General features: G+C 41.4%; 1 protein-coding gene across 2 annotated transcripts in view; it reads left to right on the forward strand.

The window, feature by feature from the left end:
- pan3 (poly(A) specific ribonuclease subunit PAN3) overlaps nt 1-8,498 on the forward strand; it is a 214,232-nt gene that overhangs the window by 149,997 nt on the left and 55,737 nt on the right. The gene's annotated exons all lie outside the window — the stretch shown is intronic.

Below are 8,498 nucleotides of genomic sequence, written 5' to 3' on the forward strand. Positions count from 1 at the left end.
ATAGAATTGCCTAACACTGTAATCAGTGACACAAGACTGTGTAAGGAAGTATAATTTGTATATACATGCATTTTGCTGACATTTCTTGCATATGTTTTATATTTAGGAGGTAAACACAATAAATCACAATGCTTGCTCATGTAAATAATATATATACTATATATATATATATATATATATATATATATATATATATATATATATATATATATATATATAGTGGAGGAAATAATTATTTGACCCCTCACTGATTTTGTAAGTTTGTCCAATGACAAAGAAATGAAAAGTCTCAGAACAGTATCATTTCAATAGTAGGTTTATTTCAACAGTGGCAGATTGCACATCAAAAGGAAAATCGAAAAAATAACTATAAAAGATAATAAAAGATAGAAATTGATTTGCATTTCATTGAGGGAAATAAGTTTTTGAACCCCTACCAACCATTAAGAGTTCTGGCTCCCACAGAGTGGTTAGACACTTCTACTCAATTATTCACCCTCATTAAGGACACCTGTCTTAACTAGTCACCTGTATAAAAGACACCTGTCCACAGAATCAATCAATCAAGCAGACTCCACACTCTACAACATGGGAAAGACCAAAGAGCTGTCCAAGGATGTCAGAGACAAAATTGTAGACCTGCACAAGGCTGGAATGGGCTACAAAACCATTAGCAAGAAGCTGGGAGAGAAGGTGACAACTGTTGGTGCGATTGTTCGAAAATGGAAGGAGCACAAAATGACCATCAATCAACCTCGCTCTGGGGCTCCACGCAAGATCTCACCTCGTGGGGTGTCAATGGTTCTGAGAAAGGTGAAAAAGAATCCTAGAACTACACGGGAGGAGTTAGTTAATGACCTCAAATTAGCAGGGACCACAGTCACCAAGAAAACCATTGGAAACACATTACACGCAATGGATTAAAATCCTGCAGGGCTCGCAAGGTCCCCCTGCTCAAGAAGGCACATGTGCAGACCCGTCTGAAGTTTGCCAATGAACACCTGAATGATTCAGAGAGTGACTGGGAGAAGGTGCTGTGGTCTGATGAGACCAAAATAGAGCTCTTTGGCATTAACTCAACTCGCTGTGTTTGGAGGAAGAAAAATGCTGCCTATGACCCCCAAATCACCGTCCCCACCGTCAAGCATGGGGGTGGAAACATTTTGCTTTGGGGGTGTTTTTCTGCTAAGGGCACAGGACAACTTAATCGCATTAACGGGAAAATGGACTGAGCCATGTATCGTGAAATCCTGAGCGACAATCTCCTTCCCTCTGCCAGGAAACTGAAAATGGGTCGTGGATGGGTGTTCCAGCATGACAATGACCCAAAACATACAGCAAAGGCAACAAAGGAGTGGCTCAAGAAGAAGCACATTAAGGTCATGGAGTGGCCTAGTCAGTCTCCGGACCTTAATCCAATAGAAAACCTATGGAGGGAGCTCAAGGTCAGAGTAGCACAGAGACAGCCTCGAAACCTTAGGGATTTAGAGATGATCTGCAAAGAGGAGTGGACCAACATTCCTCCTAAAATGTGCGCAAACTTGGTCATCAATTACAAGAAACGTTTGACCTCTGTGCTTGCAAACAAGGGTTTTTCCACTAAGTATTAAGTCTTTTTTTGTTAGAGGGTTCGAAAACTTATTTCCCTCAATGAAATGCAAATCAATTTCTATCTTTTATTTAAAGTTATTTTTTCGATTTTCCTTTTGATGTGCAATCTGCCACTGTTGAAATAAACCTACCATTGAAATGATACTGTTCTGAGACTTTTCATTTCTTTGTCATTGGACAAACTTACAAAATCAGTGAGGGGTCAAATAATTATTTCCTCCACTGTATATATATATGGAGCGCACGCAGGAAGGAGCCACGCCCACCAACTCCAAGCCCATTGGATACGACGACAACTCACAGGGCCACACCCACCAACTAGGACTTGATGACACAGAAAAAATGGCGTCATTTATATTCGTCTGTCGTAGAGGCCACATGCAGTGCAGGTCAGGTTAATGTCATGTGCATGTCATGCACCTCCGAGCTACATTAACTGTTCATACAGGCATGTTTCTCGCGGAGGTGAATTGCCATATGCAGCGTGTGAAACGGTTTGCGAGGGGTATCCCATGGGATCCTTAAAACAGTCCTTTACAACTGAGGTTAAAGCATAATGAAGTAAGTAGTCTTTAAAAACCGACTTTTCAGTTACGACGCATGACAGCGTGCACCATAGCAAACTGTTTTACATGCTACATACAGCTATTCGCATCCGCGACAAACATGCGTCGTCTTAGATGCTCCTGCAGGAACATGGAAGACGTTTTCCTGCCCACCAACACTCCTTTTTCACCGGCCGGCGTCTACCCTCTCTCTCTAGGCATTCACACTGCCTGCCCATTTGCCCGACGCAAAACTCACCACCACCCAGTTAGTCCCTTTCGCCTGTGGTAAGAGTCCACATGCACGTCTGAGCCACGCGGCGTTTGTTATGCCGCGGGTTCACTATTGTGTTGTATTCTGCTCTCTCTCAAGTTCCATCTTTTCATTCACTTACTGTTATATTCTCACACCAACCCGTTTTAGACATCCATGTCTTTCCAGAACTGTTTAGCATTCAATAAATAATTATGCGTGAGATTGACGGTGTGTCTACCCAGCGCAGTGAGGCGTGGGTAAGCCGTTGAACCCCATTTGGGCTGCAAGCCGTAGAATTTCCACTAAGTGTGACTCATATGCTTCCACTCATTACGTCCCTACCCTTTGTGCACACCCCCTTCCTACCGTGGTCGGGTATCTTGGTGGATTATATATAGAAAAGAGGCCAAAACCGAAGGGTATCCCATAGGGTCCTTAAAACATTCCTTTACAACTGAGGTTAAATCACAATGAAGTAAGCAGTCTTTAAAAACCGAGTTTTCGTTACGACGCACGACTGCGTGCACCATAGCAAACTGTTTTACACGCTACATACAGCAATTTGCATCCGCGACAAACATGTGTCTTCTTAGATGCTCCTGCACTTTGTTCATACCCCCCTCCCACCTCGCTACTACCGTGGTCAGGTGTCTTGGTGGATTATATATACAAAGGCAGCCAAAACCGCACAGAGCATTGAAAAGTCTAGAGTTCCATCTTTTCATTCACATTCTGTTGTATCCTCAAACCCTCCCTTTTTAGACAACTGTGTCTTTCCAGAAGTGTTCAACCATCAATAAATAATTATGCGGCGTTTGTTATGCCCCAGGTTCACTATTGTGTTGTATTTTGCTCTCTCCAGAGTTCCATCTTTTCATTCGCTTACTGTTGTATTCTCACACCAACCCGTTTTAGACAACCGCGTCTTTCCAGAAGTGTTTAGCATTCAATAAATAATTATGCATGACATTGAGCGTGTGTCTGCCCGGCGTGGGTAAGCCATTGAACCCCATTCGGGCTGCAAACCGTGGAATTCCCACTAAGTGCGACTCATACGCTCCCACTGCTTACGTCCCAACCCTTTGTACACACCCCCCTCCCACCTCGCTACTACCATGGCTGGGTGTCTTAGTGGATTATATATAGAAAAGCAGCCAGATCCGCGCAGAGCAATGAAAAGTCTACATCAGTCACACATACATCTGGACTGTATAAAGACGACGAGTTGGAGGTGGGCGCATGAGCGGGCAGTGTATACTGAACGAGAAATCAGCAGACTAGCATGATGGACGGAGCTGAATGGACGTCCTCCTCCTCTTCTCCTGTTTAGGCGCGAGGATGGTCTGCCAGTTTTCAGTCACGGACGATTGTGTGTTGGTTCGTTCCGTGCATTGTTACAATGTTGCTTTTCTTTCTGATTTATTACATTACCGATTTTTCAAATGTTCATTTTCTCCCTGTGTTTAAAAATCATTAAAAAACCGGCCTGATTATGCGGCGTATGGTACGCCGCGGGTTGGCTAGTAATAGTAAAATAAGTAAGGCCATTAAAAAGTTTTTGGTTGTGACTTGATGAAAAAAAGAAAATGTGATGCAAACTTAAATTGTATATGTACAGTATAATAAATCTAAAGATACAAAGGGTTCTGTGATCTTCAAAACACTGCAGATCAGGTTTCTTTTTTGCTTACAATAACACAATAAAAATAAACTTTGCACAAGGATGAGAAAGGTGTGAGAAAATGTTCTGTTCACACTGTAACAGCTAAGACACTGGCCACTCCTCACAGCAGTTGAGTGTGCTCTCTCAGGTAGTTGGAATTCAATATAATCTATACTAATAAAAGGCAAAGCCCTCACTCACTCACTCACACACTCACTCACTGACTCATCACTAATTCTCCAACTTCCCGTGTGGGTGGAAGGCTGAAATTTGGCAGGTTCATTCCTTACAGCTTCCTTACAAAAGTTGGGCAGGTTTTATATCGAAATTCTACGCGTAATGGTCATAACTGGAAGCAGTTTTTCTCCATTTACTGTAATGGAGATGAGCTTCAACGCCGTGGGGGTGGAGTTTCGTGTGACATCATCACGCCCCCCGTAATCACGCAGTACATAGAAAACCAGGAAGACCTCAAAAAAGCGCTCAAGAAAACATGCATTATATAATTGAGAAGGCAGCGAAACAATAAGAAGCGGCGAAAGTGACATATACAACCATATTCATGAGTTCTGCTACTTCGGAAACAAAGCACGATGTAAACCTACACTTTAAATTAAGTTCATAGACAGGCTGCCGCTGGCGTTTGTAATTTAGTGCCTGCCCATATAAGGCCGTCCGTCAGCGGCAATCCAATAGCAAACTGCCACGGGTAAATATTCACGGGTGAAGGACTGTGCTTATGGAGAGGAAGATGAGATGGTCAGGGTGCTGTTTGACACAAACTCAGCGAAACTGCGAGAGAAAGTTTTAAGTGCCAGGACTAAGGTAACATTAAATACAGCCATGGACATAGCAGGAGATGGCACCAGCACAGCTGGGAACCTTCGATGCATGTACACCGAGTGGCTCACGTGAACTGACGCAGTGCACAGATAAAAGGCAACAGTTCCAAAGAGCTGAACAAAACCCAATTACACAATTGAAAAGGCAGCAAAAATATGAAGCGCGTCATACATACAAGCATATTCATAAATCCAACTACTGCGGAAACAAAGCACACGTTGGAAAAGTCAATGTCCCGCTAAAGGAAGACAGTGTAAAAAAAACCCGTGCATGCAGTGTGTCAGGTCTCAGATAAAGAAGAAGACAAGCTGTTTATTGATGCAGTAAGAAACGAATCGATGAATGAAACCTGTCATCTTTACAACGAATGACAAACACGGAATGTAACTTGAACACAACACATCCTATAAATACGAACCTGATTGAAAGAAATAATGATAATCAAATCCTTGATGACCGCAACACTCAGTAACACTCACAAAACAAATACTGTATATTGACAGTCATGTTACGTTATTTTTAAAATGTTCCCTTTTCTTTTCTAGCTTTTTAACACACTACTTCTCCGCTGCGATACGCGGGTATTTATATATGTATATATATATAACCCGATCTACATACTCGAATAATGGATACTTTATTCGCCATCAATGATTGTTTTGGTAAAGCCATACTCAGTGTATTCATTAGATGAACGATAAAAAAGTAAGGGCGAGGGGAGGATGACTAATTGAGGCATGCAGGCTGTAGTGCGCGTCAACTCTATCTGAATTGCGCGATCACATTTGAAAAAATATATCTTTTCAAGTTCTATTTAGTCCATATGTGTCAAACTCAAGGGCGCGGGCCACATCCGCCCGGCGTGTAATTATATCCGCCCGCGAGATCATTTTATATACTGTATTATTGTTATTAAAGCCGGGTATATGAAGCGCTGGTAACACAATAAACTACAGATCCCATAATGCAGCGCTTCAGCTGCCTTGCCAACACTTACGCGTTAATCAAGTCTACCTTATGATGCTGCAAGTTATTGCGGCTAGCTCACACGATGCTGAAGAGAAAAGTTGATTCTGAAAATAGAGCCTTTAAAAACCGATGGGAGGCTGAGTATATGTTTACTGAACCCGTGTGTCTCATTTGTGGAGCTAATGTGGCTGTAATTACAGAATTTAATCTAAGACGGCACTATAAAACAAAACATCAGGGTAACCTGAAAGACCTGAATGCAATGCAGAAGATACAGAAAGCAGAAGAATTAAATAAGAATCTGACACTTCAGCGGACGTTTTACCGTGCACAATCACAAAGTGATTTCAATTGAGGCTGCTTTTATGGGAGACACAACCACTTGCCCCACTTTCCCTGTTACCAAGTAATGTTAAACCAAGTCGTCACTACGGTGTTCCCAAATACGCACTTTGCTGATAAACTGAGCGCACTGAGTTTGCACGGCGCTTTGGTGACTTTGAAGAACAAAAAAAGTCCGTCTACATGCGGTATGTTTGGTAGCACATATCTGTGTGAGAAGCTCTTCTCAGTGATAAAGACTAACAAAACAGCACACAGGAGTAGCCTCACTGATGAGCACCTGCAATCCATCTTGAGAATCTCCACAACACAGAACCTAACACCAAACAGAAACGAACCTGTGGCCAAAAAAAGATGCCAGGCGTCCAGCTCTAAAATGACATATGAGCAAAGACAACTGAATGATTTGATTTGTTATTGCTGAAAGGAACACATTTTATTTATATTTCCAGGTTTTGTTATGCAGCATGTTCATATTTGAATTTGTATAATTTTGACAGGATATATTTTTATGGTGAGCAAAATCTTTTGGGATATTTAAAATCCAAGTTTATTTTTTATATAAAATTACATAAGAGTAAAGAAATTTGAATGTTTGTTCTTTTAATGTTTACTTTATTTCTAACTTGTATAATTTAGACAGGATATATTTTTATGGAGAGCAAAATATTATAAGTTGTTTAAGGTTTGAGTTGATTTATTCAGGAATAATATTCCTGTCTGTTTTTACCATTCCTACCAAAGATATTTCTGTCGACTAAATAAAAATTCCTTCTATTTAAAATTTAAATAGAACTTGAACAAATACGATAGTTCATAATATCCACGCAGACTTGCACGTAAGAGCGTGTGTCATCCGTTTTAACAAACAGCGTATTGCACTGATACGAAATAGCTGTGTGTGTATATATGTAGATATGTATGTATATGTATATATATGTTTATATGTGTGTGTGTATGTATATATATATATATATATGTATTTGTGTGTATATATGTGTGTGTATGTATATGTATGTATATACAGTGGAGGAAATAATTATTTGACCCCTCACTGATTTTGTAAGTTTGTCCAATGACAAAGAAATGAAAAGTCTCAGAACAGTATCATTTCAATGGTAGGTTTATTTCAACAGTGGCAGATTGCACATCAAAAGGAAAATGAAAAAATAACTTTAAATAAAAGATAGAAATTGATTTGCATTTCATTGAGGGAAATAAGTTTTTGAACCCTCTAACAAAAAAAGACTTAATACTTAGTGGAAAAACCCTTGTTTGCAAGCACAGAGGTCAAACGTTTCTTGTAATTGATGACCAAGTTTGCGCACATTTTAGGAGGAATGTTGGTCCACTCCTCTTTGCAGATCATCTCTAAATCCCTAAGGTTTCGAGGCTGTCTCTGTGCTACTCTGAGCTTGAGCTCCCTCCATAGGTTTCTATTGGATTAAGGTCCGGAGACTGACTAGGCCTCTCCATGACCTTAATGTGCTTCTTCTTGAGCCACTCCTTTGTTGCCTTTGCTGTATGTTTTGGGTCATTGTCGTGCTGGAACACCCATCCACGACCCATTTTCAGTTTCCTGGCAGAGGGAAGGAGATTGTCACTCAGGATTTCACGATACATGGCTCCGTCCATTTTCCCGTTAATGCGATTAAGTTGTCCTGTGCCCTTAGCAGAAAAACACCCCCAAAGCAAAATGTTTCCACCCCCATGGTTGACGGTGGGGAGGTGTTTTAGGGGTCATAGGCAGCATTTTTCTTCCTCCAAACACAGCGAGTTGAGTTAATGCCAAAGAGCTCTATTTTGGTCTCATCAGACCACAGCACCTTCTCCCAGTCACTCTCTGAATCATTCAGGTGTTCATTGGCAAACTTCAGACGGGCCTGCACATGTGCCTTCTTGAGCAGGGGACCTTGCGAGCCCTGCAGGATTTTAATCCATTGCGGTGTAATGTGTTTCCAATGGTTTTCTTGGTGACTGTGGTCCCTGCTAATTTGAGGTCATTAACTAACTCCTCCTGTGTAGTTCTAGGATTCTTTTTCACCTTTCTCAGAACCATTGACACCCCCGAGGTGAGATCTTGCGTGGAGCCCAGAGCGAGGTCGATTGATGGTCATTTTGTGCTCCTTCCATTTTCGAACAATCGCACCAACAGTTGTCACCTTCTCTCCCAGCTTCTTGCTAATGGTTTTGTAGCCCATTCCAGCCTTGTGCAGGTCTACAATTTTGTCTCTGACATCCTTGGACAGCTCTTTGGTCTTTCCCATGT

Source organism: Polypterus senegalus, chromosome 2 (assembly GCF_016835505.1).
Source record: "Polypterus senegalus isolate Bchr_013 chromosome 2, ASM1683550v1, whole genome shotgun sequence".
Lineage (NCBI taxonomy): Eukaryota > Metazoa > Chordata > Cladistia > Polypteriformes > Polypteridae > Polypterus > Polypterus senegalus.